This window comes from Ambystoma mexicanum, chromosome 3q (genome assembly GCF_040938575.1).
Source record: "Ambystoma mexicanum isolate Mex_15411 chromosome 3q, UKY_AmexF1_1, whole genome shotgun sequence".
Taxonomy (NCBI): Eukaryota; Metazoa; Chordata; class Amphibia; order Caudata; family Ambystomatidae; genus Ambystoma; species Ambystoma mexicanum.
Genome location: NC_090926.1, coordinates 752,767,265 through 752,782,378, shown reverse-complemented (window position 1 = coordinate 752,782,378; position 15,114 = coordinate 752,767,265). Strand labels below are relative to the sequence as shown.

Sequence of the window (15,114 nt, the reverse complement as noted above, 5' to 3'; positions counted from 1 at the left end):
AGAATGGCTCAATTCTCTTGCCTCTTGAACAGTGTCCAAGGAATGTTCTCTTATAACAGAAAATACTAGGGGGAATGACTCCCTTCCTCTGACGTACAGGCTTCATCCAGTCTTTATGCAATATCCAGAAGAATGACTCTCCTGGTATAATCATATGCAGTTTCCTATAGAACAAGGGGGGATGACACTCTTCCCCTGGTATCTCTTGCACAACTCTCAGCCCAGTACCAAGAGAATACCTCCCTCCTCCAGGTTTTACTTTGTACAGTTCACCACATGGCCAGGGGGAATAACTCCCTTCCGTTGTCGTCTTTATCACAGCTCTTTGTCCGATGTCCGATACCAGGAGAATGACTTTCTTCTCCTGATTTTGCTTATAGTTCCTTCTCACTGTTGGGGTCCCAGACCCTTCCCCGGTAGCTTCCTTGTTACCACTGCACCAAGGAAGATTTTCTCTTTTTTAATGTTTTTTTTTTTTAAAATAACATTTATGTAACGCCCAGACCCGAGGGTATCACAGCATTTGTACAGAGGAAAGAAAGACGATTCAAATGAAGGTCTGGTAATGGGTAACATTATTCATATTTGTTGATAAGTCAGGTTTTCACAAGTCACTTGAAGGTGGGGAAGGAACGATGTCTGATAGTTGGGGGTAAGGAATTCCAGAGGGGGGGGGGGCTGTGAAACAGAAGCTTATTCCTCCTGTCCAGGGCATTTTGAAGCTCTCCTTTTCACTGTTGGGTCCCAGACCCTTCTCTGGAGGCCAGTGGTTTCCTAGTTACCATTGCACCAAGGAAAATGGTCTTTGATGCTCTCTTTCTCACGGTTAGGGTCCCAGGCCCTTCTCTGGTGGCCAGTGGTTTCCTCGTTACCACTGCAGCGAGGACGATTTACACTGATGCTAGCTGTCTCATGATTGTGGTCCCAGACCCTTCTCTGGTGGACAGTGGTTTCATAGTTACCACTGCACCAAGGAATAATTCCTCTAATGCTAGCCCTCTCACTGTTGTGTTCCCAGACCCTTCTTTCGTTATGCCCATTAACATCCCTGCTAATACTGGGCTTGGGAAAAGCCACCTTAGCCTTTGTGTCATCCCCTGGGTTCCCTCCGGTTCTCGTGTACCTCCCCTTGCCGCTTATGGGCTTTGACACGTTGCTGGAACTTCCTGGGACCAGGGCACACTTCCCTGGCTCTGTGGGCTTCTCTCCTCTGGACTTATGGCTTCACAGCATCTTCCTGGCTTCGGTCCACCTCCACTCGGCATGCAGAGAACTTCTTTGGCTTCCTCTTGCCATCTGCTTTTCCACAGCTGTTGGTCAGCGTTTGAATCTCCCACACTAGAGACTTCAGACGCCGGCTACTTTCCCCAACAGGACTGGATACCGCTGCACCTGCCACCACTGTGCTTCTCGTTATGGCTGTGTTCGGCTCCATGGCCGGGCTTGACACATCTAACAGTCCTTTTTTGCTTTTTATACTTTGTATCCAGTTCCTCCCATGCAGATTCCAAAAGTCCTTCTTCTTTGTTACTGACTTAATCCTCATGCCTCCTTGGGAGCATCTCATACCAGTGTTAACACAGCCAATGATCTTTTTATCTCCGGTATTCTTCCTCTTCCTAGTACTTTTGGTTTTAAGCACTATGTTACAACAATATATAGGTTTGCTTTAAATGTAGTAGCTCTAGACATTAGTGAGGGCCAAGGAATGTCAGAGAGTAGCAATATTCATTGGGGCTGTTCCACAGGTGATCGTTCTTATCCCCAATGGGGGTGTCCCTTCCCATGAGGTCCTCACCCGCATTAAACCACCTCTAGTGGGACTATTGGGTATTGGCTGCACTTTCCTAGCTTCATGGAAAGGGGCTCTCCCCCATGGGAGAAGTGACAACACCTTGTGATTCCTCGCATACCCTTCCCCTAATGCTGCTGGCTTCCCCATCTGATACTGCATTTAGTTTTTATCTCTACAGGTTCTGTTTTAAACCGTCTCTGGGGTCTTGGTCCCATGTCTAGCTCAGATGATCAGGTCCAAACCCTTCCTCTTCCCAGGTGTCACAAGGAGAATATTCCATTGGTGTCCGATTGATTTCTTCTAACAGACTACCAAACTGAGGAATGTCAGTACCAATAATATTTTCCTCAGGGAGTCCTGGAACCACCGGCAAATTCTTAATTGTTTCCCTACCCCTGATATTAATAGTGACTGGGGTTTAGGGATACACTCCATCTCCATGGACACATGATTTGCACTGGTTTCCCTTCCATACGTTGGCCCGAGCATATGAGGTCATCCCTGACTGCTGTTTGCTTACTCCCTGAGTCAACTAATGCGGATACTGATACTCCGTTGATTAAGATAGACATAGGTGTTTTAAATGGGATGAGAAACAGAGGCAGTTACTCATAGTGTATATCTCTTTCTCTTCTTGCAGCTCGAATCCTCCTCCCCAACCCCCACTTTTCTCCAGTCATCCATCATATTTCCATGGCTTCCTGCCTTTGATTTTTAGGACATTGTCTGGCCCAATGTCCTTTTTCCCCCACACGAAAAGCAAGTTATTGAAGATCACAGAGGATTTTCCCTCTTCGGGTTTGGGTATTATTGGCTATTCACTGGGATGAGTAGACAGAGTCGAGTCCCTGAATGGTTCTCCCTCTCCTTAATATATGGCCATTCACTGGGACGATTAGACTGACCGTACTCTATTCTCATGTGCCCTCCTGGGTCTCCCGCTGTCCCAGTTACCTTACTTCCCACAGGTTTGCGCCACCAGGGACTTCACTTTGAGTCAGGACAGATACAGCTTTCAGTCCGTCTCATTTTGCTACTTGTCTGCAGCGCCAGCGTTACAGCGGTCTCTGCGTCATTGCCAGACTGGACAGTCCACCTCTCACGAGTCACGCCACCACTCAAGCTGGCTCTCTCGCTTGATGTTTTCTTCTTCTGTTCTCTTCGGGCCTTCTGTACCTTGAGTGCTTCTTGCACACACCAGCTGGTTGCTTCCTCCCAAAAGAGGATTTCTCAGTCTCTGTCAGCTTCCACGGCCCCAGATTTGAAACTCCTAAGTTTCAGCTTTTATAAAAAGGGACGAAGGGCTGTTTTATGACACATTGCTGGTCCTGCCCATCGGAGGATTAGAGTCCTTTTTCTCGTCCAGTTGACCACTCTTCAATACTCGCTCCTTTTCCCTCGTCACAGTATTGCTACTTTTCAACCACTGAGCAATCGGTATTACTCGATCAGTCTTCTTCTTCTTGGTAGTTTTACCATATATTTCTTCAGGTTGAGTTTTGGGTTTTAGGGTACAATAACAAATAGTGGCTTGGTCCAAAAAGGATTTTCAGAAGACCTGATGTTACTTTTGGCCCAAGAGAAAGGGTTTAAGGGTGTTCCTCTGTGGAACGGGAGTCCTTGTCCCCAAGAGGGGAGTCTCTCCTTGTGAGGTCCTGCTTGCCGCCACCTGTAGAGGGAATGTTGCGTAGTGGGCTCTCCTCCCTAGCGTCACAAGGAAAGGCTCCCCGCTGTGGAGAATTGACTTAATCCCAAGATTCATCATAGTATGTTAGGATGGATCCGAGAGTGTCTGCGCGTGTGTGTGGGCACAAATGTGTGTGTGCATGTATTTGAATCATCTCTGCAAGGGATTTACAGTGACCAACCAGTATGGATGGTCACTACAAATCATTTGCAAAGATTGCTGACATAGTTAGGTTGTGTGCCAGCAGATTCATGCATGTGTTTTGCAGTGACCATTACTGGCATAGATAGCTTCTTGCTGTTAAGGGGATTTTTGCACAACCTTCTTGTGAGGGCTGTGTAATCATCTAACCTAATGGCGGAACAGTGTGTCTACCAAAAGGAAAGACCAGCCTCTCCAATAATAAGTGTAACAGATCAGTCAGGTTTAACTTTAGGATGGATCAAGGTTGGCAGGGAGGTCCAATTACTCCCAACAGACACCACCAAGAACACCCCACACTGGTATACTGTATAAATATACACTGTATTAGGGGGGTCACACATAAAAAATGTATGATGAGAAAAATAAGTACTAAAGTTACATAGAACAAATAGAGTGCATGGTAGATAAAAACAATAACTGTCCAGTAAAGGTCTAACTCAAATGTAGGCCCCATTCCGGGTGGTAGCCAATAGACATAAAAGCTTGCAGATGCAAGTTAATAGAAAGAGCCCCAGAAAATATCGCACACAGTAATGATGGCCATTTTCAGGTTCCAAAGGTGCCAAACAGAACTTAGTACAGGCTTCGTATTACCTTCTACGTGAAGTATTATACTCAACGCATGCGCCTATAACGCAGTATAGCACTTACATGTGGAGCACCTTGGAACACAAAGTCCAACACAGTCGGGAGGGCTACCAAAGTCCAAGATATCTTTTAGATAGACGGGCCCTAGGGCCAGAAGGGCATATTACAAACCAAGGAGGGGCACACTATCAACACACAAGGAAACAATGTATAACCTATGAATCAGCATAATGTACAGATTTAAAAGTCCCTAGTCCATCGGGGGGAGTGGGGTGGAGTCTCTTACGAGCCAGCGCTTGGTGAGGAACTCCAGGGACCTTAGGGGGACCCTAGATACATGCCAAAGTCCAGGTGAGTACACTGCAGTGTCACTTGTAAAACATCTAGTGTTGAGAATAGCGCCCTATAGGAAACAAAACAATAGGAATAGACAGATAAGTCTGTTTCTTTCCACAGGCACCAAAAAGAAAGCAATCAACTCCATGGGGAAACAGTGGAGGCCCAGAAATGAAAGAGATCCAGTGGAGGATTTGAGACCCAGCAGTCCCAGGAGCAGAAAACCACAAAAGTTATCCGACAGATAAATGCAGTAGAAGGGAACCTGCAGAACCCAACGACCATGGGGACCCCTAAGTGAGTATCTGGAATAACCCACCAACCCATGGCCCAGGGGTAAATACTTACAGTGGTTGCCTCCGGACATTCAGTTCCCAAAAGGAGAAACAATGCAGTAAGTTACAGCGTCTTTTAAAAGGGCAAAATGAAGGAACCAGTCACCCAGGGATTGGCACCCAGAGCCAACGATGATCCCAATTGCCCAAAAGAAGAACAATCGTCCTTCAATGGAGTGGGACCCATTATCCAGAAGTGGAATCCACGACAGAGATGGCACCAGGAGGACAGAGATACCTACACACGGCAGACCCTGGTGGGTCAGTAGGTAAACATGTTCACTACACCAACAGAAATAACCCCTGGAGCAGGGCAACAGCAGTGGCAACCCGAGACGACCCAGGCAAGCAGATTTGATGGGTTTGGCCTCTCCAGATGGCAGATTCTAAAATTTAAAGTGGTGTACCATGGCAGAAAACGGCAGTACAATGCAGTAAAACAACCTAGAAAATAGCCCTAAAATGGATGGTCTAGCCCCAGCAGATGAGCGGGACCAAAAACAGAATGAGGAAATCTTGGGAAGGGTATTCAGCAGATAAGGATCCAAACCAGAGCTATGCCCATGCCACTGAATCCATCTAGTATGGCCAGAAGAGAGCCTAATAATGCAACAACGGCAGGAAACGGATGAAAATCCTCGAGGACCAGATATCTGCTCCTAGGAACGGACGCCTTAGCCCAGGGAGGAGTGCAGGACAGCCTCCCCCCTCCCCTTATCTGCTCCTGCGCAGGGCTACATGAGATGGGGCGCCCCTCCAATAGGGTGGGGTGGAGCGGTGCACCCCCCTTCACATTAGAAAATTCCACAGCGGTGTAGGGGGCCCCTCCGCCCCCGCTAAAGGGCAGCCTGCCATTTTGATTTGTGTTCTTTGTGTACTATACCTGCCTTGGCGCAGAGGGGCACATTGGTGTGCCAATCTGGCACCAGGGTGCCCAAACCTTACTGCATCACCCACTGGGGGACCTGTCCCACCATTTTTGGGGGCCCACTCCCCCCCACCTCAAATGGAGGGGGGGGGGTGTACCTCACGCAGCCGTTTGTAGGAGGCCCAGGGAGGCCTGCATGAGGTGCCCCGCCACCCATTTGGGGTGAGGGGGGAGAGGGCCCCCAAAAATGGTGGGAAAGGCCCCCCAGTGGGTGGGGCAGTAAGGTTTGGGCACCCCGGGGCACATCAATGTGCCTCTCTGCACCAAGGGGATTTGGGTTACCAAAGGAAAAAAGTGAAAATGGTGGAACGCTTTTTAGGGGGGGCTGTGGGGCACCCCAAAGGGTCAGGGAATTTTCTAATGGGATGGGGCGTTGACCCCCCCCCCCACCCGCAATGGAGTGGGTGCCATGTCATACAGGCGTCCCTGGGACCAGATATCTGCTCTTAGGAACAGACGCCTGAGCCTAGTTGATTCCCACGGGTGTCCTCTTTTGGGAAATGCAGGGGGTTCCCCGTTTCCCTTGCTGGCTTCGACACCCTAGGCCCAAATCTGTAGGTTGCCCACATGAACAAAATGGGCAGTGGCGAAAGGCTTGGGGTTCCCAGTGGGTTACCCTTTTCCTTTTGCGCCCCCGGTAGGTGCACCCACACATGTGAGGTACCGTTTTCATCAGGACACATGTGGGGACGCGGGAAGGTAGGCCATGTGTTGTTGGTGGTGTGTTTCGGTGGGTGGCCAGGGCGAAATGTCTGAGAATTGTCTTCATTTCCAGCCAATTTCAGAGACATTTCCCTGTGTCCACTCACCGAAACACGTTGCCAACAACAGATGTCATACATTCTCGCGTTCCCACGGGTGTCCTGACGAAAGAGATACCTCACATGTGTGGGTGCACCTACCGGGGATGCAAAAGGAAAAGGGTAACCCGCTGGTAACCCCAAGCCTTTTGCCACAGCACAATTTGTTCATGTGGGCAACCTACAGATTTGGGCCTAGGGTGTCGAAGCCAGCAAGGAAAACAGGGAACCCCATTCATTTCCCAAAAGAGGACACCTGTGGGAATGCACAGAGGTCTGACTTGCGCAAATCTGCCCAGAATCTACTACTCAGAACCCCTGGCAAATTCCAAATTTAGTAGTAAAAAACACAATTTCCAGACATTTCACTCTGCTCAACCACCAAAACACGCTGCCAACAACAGATGCCATACCTTCCCGAGTTCCCACAGGTGTCCCTCACTGTTAACCACTAAAGGGTTTGGGGAGATAACCTACAGATTTGGGCATAGGGTATCCAAGCCACCAAGGAAAACTGGGAACCCCATGCATTTCTGAAAAGAGGGCACCAGTAGGAATCCACTGAGGTCCAACTTGCGCAAAGCGGACCAGAATGTTTTACCCAGAACCCCTGACAAAGTGAAAAATGTGGGGTTTCAGACTTTGCCGGGGCTTCTGGGTAATAAATTCTGGGCCGATTTGCACAAATCATACCTCACGGGATTCCCACGGGTGTCCTCTTTTCGGAAATGCATGGGGTTCCCTGTTTTCCTTGGTGGCTTGGACACCCGAGGCCCATATCTGTATGATGTGAGTGTGTGACATTCAGGTGTGAAAACAGACTTGGGGTTACTTGTGTTTTAGGCTTTTCCCTTGGCGCCCAGATAGGTGCACCCACACATGTGAGGTACCGTTTTCATCGGGACACCTGTGGGAACGCGGGACGGTAGGCCATGTGTTGTTGGCGGCGTGTTTCGATGGGTGAGCAGAGTGAAATGTGCAGAAAATGCGTTTTTTTCCCACATCTCGGATTTTGCGGGGGTGTCTGGGTAATAAATTCTGGGCCGATTTGCGCAACTCATACCTCTGCAGATTCCCACGGGTGTCCTCTTTTCGAGAATGCATGGGGTTCCCCGTTTTCCTTGGTGGCTTGGACACCCGAGGCCCATATCTGTATGATGTGCCCGTCTGCAGAGTGTGAGAAATTCAGGTGTGAAAACAGACTTGGGGTTACTTGTGTTTTAGGCTTTCCCCTTGGCGCCCAGGTAGGTGCACCCACACACATGAGTTACCGTTTTCATCGGGACACCTGTGGGAACGCAGGAAGGTATAACATTTGTTGTGATTTTGTGGTTTTCATAACGTTTTGACCCATTTGCTGGTGCCCTTTGTCACACAACCCTTTAATTTCCCAAATGTGACCTACATTTAGTCGCTGCTTTTGGCACCATACACTTTTGTAACCTGCACAAGTCACCTACCCCTGAAAAGGTCTGCCTGTGCTCTTTCAAAAAATGTATGCTTGCCGTTCCTCACCACATTGGTTTTCCCGAATTTACACATGCTAAGTGTGTCTGTTCAGGCCGTGAGCATAAAACTCCTGTGTACCACGGCTCAGTGTTTAGCTTGTGGTATTGCTTGTTTTGTAAAACACTACAAAAAATGTGTGCTTTCCTAACTCCAAGAGTCGGGGGAATGTAGCGGGGCATTGCTTTTCTCAAAATACATAGAAGCCATTGCCGTACCAAGCCAACCATGTCCAACACACCTTTTTTTCAGTCATTTTCCCGCTTTTCCCCCGATGTATGGCATTTTCCCCTACCTAGTTGTTGCCTTACCTATGCAAATCACCCCTTCTTAAACTTGGAATTTTGTCTACTTTTCAGAAATATATGCCTTTCTGTCTTCCAATTCGGCTTTCCTACCCTTTTTCTTCCATTCCGTCCATGCATGTCCAATTTGCAAAAATTGCCAAAATCGCCTACGTCTCATAAAACAGTTGATAACCACATCAAAATAATTTGTTTTCGTTTTCACTCAACCTGTTCTTGAAAGCCAGAAAATTGGGGAAATCAGCACAGCAAACCATTTGTTCCTAGCTCTTACAAGGAAAAAAAACACAGGCTTCTTTGTACATCATTTTATTGGCATTTTTTGAAAAAAACCCAAATTTGTACCCTTTTTGCTTATTTTCTCTCACCCCCCTACAGCAACCTAGGATTCCTGGGTGGCGGTACGACCGCCTACATGTGTGGAAAAAAAGAGCCAAATTTGGCCGAGATATCTCATGTAACAAAAAAGTTACAAGGCATTGAATGGCCACATACCGAAATCACCAAAAAAGGCCCTGGCACTGGGGGGAAATACCCATGGCACTTAAATTAACCAGGGTTAATGGTACCCACTTGCAGGCCCTTGTGGGCTAACGGAAGCAAAAAAGACAGAACCACAGGGATGGCACATGAAAAAGGATCCACATTCTGAACCCTGCACCAGTCGCAGAACTTTCTCCAATGGCAACGGTACAAGGACTTTGTTGCGGGCCTTCTGGCCGAAAGCAACACCTTCATGTCTTCAGGGAGGTCCCAATCCTTATACCTCATCCTTTCAGAAGCCAAGCATGAAGGTTGAGGGACTTGACCTCTGGATGGAGAACCTGACCCCGCTCCTGTGAGAGCAGATCGTCTCGGTAGGGAAGACGGCGTGGAGGGCAGATTGATATGTCTAGAAGGTCCGGGTACCACATTCTCCTGGCCCATGCCAGAGCAATGAGGATCATACGGGAACCAAACCTCTGTAACCTCCCTAGCACTTGTGGAATGACAGGGACTGGAGGAAACGCGTACAGCAGTGGGAAGGAGCACTCCACTACGAACACGTCCCCTAAGGCTCCTCTTGGAGGAAATTCCTGCGAGCAGAATCTTTCGCACTTCCGGTTGACACTGGTGGCGAAGAGATCCACTTGAGGGGTCCCCCAAAGGGCGAAGATCTCCAGGAGAATCTCCTGAGCCAGCTCCCACTCGTGAGAGACTGTGCTCTGCCTGCTCAGAGTGTCCGCCGCCTCGTTTTCGTCTCCGGCCAGATGAACTGCCGAGATCGAAATTTCCTGCTGGATGGACCAGAACCAGAGCTGCATCGCCTCTCTGCACAGAGGAAGTGACCCTGCCCCCCCTTTTTGTTGAGGTAGTGTATGGCCACTGTGTTGTCTGTCAGAATCAGGACAGTCTTCCCTCGCACAGTCAGCAGAAAAGCCTTCAGGGCTAGCCTGATGGCCCTCAGCTCCAACAGATTGATATGGAGTCTGGACTTCGACGGAGACCAACGACCGCTGACTGTCAACTCGTTGGCATGAGCTCCCCATCCCGTGAGGGATGTGTCCGTCACGATCGTTACCTCCGGCCAGGGTAGCCAAAATGGAGCCCCCCCTCATCAGATTGCCTACGTCGGCCCACCACAGAAGATCCTGGGTGAACGAGGGCGGTACCTGAACGGGGTCCGACATCCTGCCGGAGGAGTGTGACCACTGGAGCTTGAGAGCCCATTGCAGAGATCTCATCCGCAACCTGGCCTCTGGCACCAGAAGAATGCAGGATGCCATGAGGCCGAGCAACCTCAAGAACTCGAATGCCAGGAGACTCTGGGCATGTTGAAACTTGTGCACCATCTGCAGAATGTGATGAGCCCTCACCTGGGGAGGGAAACACTGCCCCAGGGATGTTTTGATGTACTGGAGCCGCTGGGTTGGCGTCAAGTGGGACTTCTTTGAATTGAGGCAGAAGGCCAGCCTGTGAAGGGAGTGTCAGGTGACTGACAGATGATCCAGGACTTGCTTGGGAGAGCACGCCTTGATCAACCAATCCTTCAGGTAGGGGTAGACGTGAATCCCCCTTTCCTGAGATACGCTGCCACCACCACCATGAGCTTGGTGAAAACCCTCGGGGCGGAGGTCAATCCGAACGGCAGGACCCGAAACTGAAAATGCGAGTCGCCAACCGGGAACCTCAGGTACTTCTTGTGCTTGGGATGAATCGGCACATGAAAATAAGCGTCCTTGAGGTCGAGAGACACCAACCAGTCGTGAAGTTGAAGGGCCTGGAGGACTTGAGAGTAACCATCTTTAACTTGTCCTTCCTGAGGAGCTTGTTCAAACCATGCAAGTCCATGATGGGTCTCAAACCCCGGCTTTCCTCGGGATCAAAAAATAAGGGGAATACCATCCCTTGTTCCTCTCCGCTACAGGCACCAGTTCTATGGCGCCTTTCTCCAGCAGGGATTTGATTTCCGGCGTAAGGAGCGGATCCAGACTCTTCAAAGAGACATTCCCTGGTGGATTGTCGTGAGGCCTCTGCCGGAAAGGAAGACAGTTGCCTTGGGCTATGATCTCCAGAACCCACGCATCTGAAGTAATGGCACGCCATTCTACAAGATGCTGCGCCAGCCTTCCCCCAACCGGCGAACCATGGGACATGGCCTCATGACTAAGCTGAAGCGGCTGCGGCATTGCCTGAGGGTAAAGAGGCAACTGCCCGAGCGGCCTCAGCGACTTTGCTGCAGCTTTTGAGGTCTGCAACGTCTCAAGGCTCTCGTCAGCATTCCTGCCAAAAAGATGTTCACCATCAAAGGGCATGTTGAGAAGCTGGGCTTGTACATCAGGAGCAAAAGCCTGACTTCCGCAACCACGCAAATCTGCGCATTACGGTGCTCGCCGCCATGGACCGGCTGACACAATCTGCCATGTCCAGACCCGACTGAACGGATTCACACATGGCATCCCTGTCATCCTGAACGAGAGCAAGAAAACCATCCCGTTCCTCACCTTCGGGAATATGTTCAGCTGCCAATGAAACACAATTCCACAGAGTGTGAGTGAAACGTGCTAAGGCACACACAGAGTTGGCTGCCACTGAAGAAAACACTTTCTTCGCCCAGCCATCAAAACGCTCGTCGTCCCTTTCAGGAGGGATGGTAGGGTACGACACCTGCTTTGCTGTGCCCGTAGCTGCCTTCACCACCAAACTCTCCGGAGTGGGGTGCGTGGTCAAGTAGCAGGGGTCGCTACTGGCTGGACAGTATTTCTTCGGCAAAGACTTGCTCACTGCCGGGAGACTCTCCGGAGCAGTCCAAGCCGCTGCCACCCGTCTTTGCAAGGCCATATGGAATGGCAGAACCGGGTCAGTTGATGGACCTTGGTCCAAGATATCCGTCAGGTCATCCTGCAGAAAATCCACTGGTGGCGCAGACCACCCCAAGTACTCCATCACCCTCGACATGAGCCGCCGGTACGAAGACTCGGCATGCGTGCCAGGCTCAGGCCTACTGAACTCCACCTCCGGAGAGGTGTCCAGACCACTGGCGTTGTGCAAAGACTGACGCAGGCCTTCCAACTGACTATGACCAGATAAGAGGTCATCAGGAACCTCATCAGGAACCAAACCTTCCTCAGACCCTTCATCCACCTCAGAAATATAATCAAGAGGCTGGAATAAATCCCTAGATGAGGGCACAGAAAAAGGCACAACCACGTTTTTTGACTTGGCCAGAACCTTCCTCAGGGTTTCCACTGGCCTCCGGGGCACCTCTGATAAAGCCTCCTCGAAAGGCGTCAAGGACGTCAACGGAATCAGAGTCGATGTCGAGCGTGGCACCAATGGCTTCGACACAGGCCTCGAGGGCGGTGCCCCGAGCGTGTCCTTCGAAAGCCTCAGCGCTGATGGCTTCCTCGGAGGCAGAGCCTCGAGAGATTCCTTCGACGGTCTCGGCACCAAAGGCGTCGACGTCTTCTTCGAAGACCTCACAGGCTCCGACGGTCTCGATGGCGTCGAGGACCGGGACCTGGAGCGAGCTTGGCTAGAGCGATCCACCTTGTCCGACCGGGACCTTGAAGGTTCCCGGTGATCGCGCCGACCGCTCAAGCCCGAAGGCGTGCGAACGGTGGCTCTAGCACGCTCCCTGCTGGCATCTTTCGACGGCGCGGACGGAACGGAGCCCTGCGACTGAAAAATCGCCATCATCTCCTTACGAAATGAATCCCATTCCGCAGGAGAGGAATGCTTGTTGGGACAAGCAACCCGCCGACGTGCAGAGTCCTCGGAAGGCGACCAGTGACGGTGCTTCCGTGAGTGCCTCGAAGAGGCAGAGGAATGACCCCCTGGACTTACGCCGACGATGCGGAGAGTCGCCCCTCGAATCGTCGGTCGAAAGGCCAGTGGATTTCGATTTTCGGGGCTTGGACACCCTACCGACAGAAAGCTTCTTCTTACGTTCCCGCAAGGCCTTCGATGTCAATGACTGGCACTCGTCACAATCGTCCGTGGCGTGGTCCTACAATATTACAGTTAAGTAAAATTATTTTCCTATACTTTAGAACAGCTTTTAGAACAAAGTGATGGAATGGAATAAACCAAAGTTTATTCTAAGGTTTATTATAGGGGAGAGAGAGGTGGCTGATTGTATTGAGTACTCACCCCCCCTGATTCCGTTTTTCCAATGACTAGGCAGGTCGACTGGGAGTCGCTAGAGGTAGATTTTTTCCGCCATTGGATCCAGTAAAAGAAGCCCAGGAGCTGCTGGTGCAGAGATGATTCGGGTCGGGTCCAGGAGCTGTGTGCAAGCCTTTTTGATGAAGAAATGCAACAGGCACCCATGGAGGCCTCTTCAGGACACTCTACCAGATGGAGTAAAGCTGGTTCAAGAGACAGTCACTGGACACGTGCAACAGCAGGCGCCTGTCCAGTTGCAGTTGAAGACCTTCCAGGACAGGATTCCTTAATGCCAGGAGGCTGAAACATGGCAGGAATATGACTTGTGGCACGAACTGACGGCCACCGAAGTTCCAGATGAAAACGTGCAACTGTGACACTCCTGTCAAGGTAGCCCACTGGAGAGCTTGTCGGTCCACCAGGCGGTTCAGGAACCATTGCAAGGGCTCAGGATGGCTGGATCTCGAGAAGGCGACAAGACTGGTTGGTCCCACCAGTCCAACGGTTGAAGCACCGCAGAGTGCCTTAAAAAATCAGGTAGTCCAGCAAGGCTTAACCGGGTCGCCAGGCCTCTTTGGAGTTGTCGCAGATCATCCATCATCTGTTCTTCTATGCAGGATACTTGGCTCCAACACTGATCTACAGAAATGGCTGCAGGCCCACCATGGTAAGGATGCACACCATTCAAAAAGCCAGCAGTGGTCCAATCAAGACCATGTGGGTTTCCCTCATACATGCACTCCAGACTCTCTTCCACCACAGATGTGGTGTGAGACCAGACAGTCCCACCCACTTCCAGGTCCACACACACATACTGCATGCACTAGCCGGTTAAACCAGCAGATTTCCTAGGTTAATGCATTGCCACATAAGGGATTTCCTGAGTTGAGAAGGCAGGAAGAAGGCCAAGAAACATAGCCAAAGAACAAGCAAACAATCTGGTGGCACTGCCACTTTATGGCACTAGCCTTGTTTAGTAGCCGGGCGCAGTAAATGCGAATGTGCACACTAAAAGTACTGCAAAAATGGTAAAAATTGAACTCCTGCCACCAGCATGTCTTTAGGCACATATAAAAGTAACAAAAAATCCCTAGTGTAAAAGACTAGGGTGAGACAAAAGTATCCCCATTGCATTGCGAGATGCTGTGTGGACTGCTAAAAAGTTACCCAAACAGGTAAAAAGTAAAGACAAAAATGGAAACCAGTTTCCCAGTAATGATAGTCTGAAGTACTAATCAGTTTCCTCATGACAAACGAGCAAAAGGCCAGTGGAGTGAAGCCGAAGGCTTCACCTCCCTGTATAAAGTCAGGACTAGTTAAAAAACAAAAGCAAAAGGTTTGGGGATCCATAGAATATGGGGGGAAAGTTGCCTAAAAGAGAATCTTTCCTAACAGCTCTGCTGCCCTCACTCTTCAAAGGCATGCAGGAATCAAGCCCACATAAAGCAAATGCATATCACATTCACTCATATGAATAAAGTTAGCTGTGGGACATAGTAGTAGATTTTAAACAAGGGATGCCCCCCGGAGCAGCGCTCAAGATACAGTAAGCTGAATCAGATTGGTATTCTGAAAAGGTAAATCTCTGCTGTGAACCAGTGAAGCAAACGCAGCAAACCGTACAAGTTTATTTGCACAAGGCACTCAATAGCCCTGCGAGATCGCTCAAAGTAACATCACAGAGTTGCGTCCCAGATAAGGCATTGAAGTGGACTTATCTCAGGAAGTATGGTAAGTTAGTAAGGTAAAAGCAGACAGTGTGGGGCCCACGCAAAAGCTACAGATTAGGATTTTAGTTCTCACACTGTCTGCCCCGGCAACTGTGATGTCCACATCTTGAACCATTACCTTGGCCATAATGTACATACAACAATGACATTTGTTCCTCTGGTAGACCTGCCCTGATCTATACTCAACCCAGTCCCTCACAAAGTTGTAATGTCATGTGCCATATGATCCCTTGCCTTGGTTGGGAAATGGACA

At 49.9% G+C, this 15,114-nt stretch overlaps 1 protein-coding gene across 7 annotated transcripts in view; it reads right to left on the bottom strand.

Moving 5' to 3' along the window:
* FBF1 (Fas binding factor 1) overlaps positions 1 to 15,114 on the bottom strand; it is a 1,089,678-nt gene that overhangs the window by 735,916 nt on the left and 338,648 nt on the right. The window lies entirely within an intron of this gene.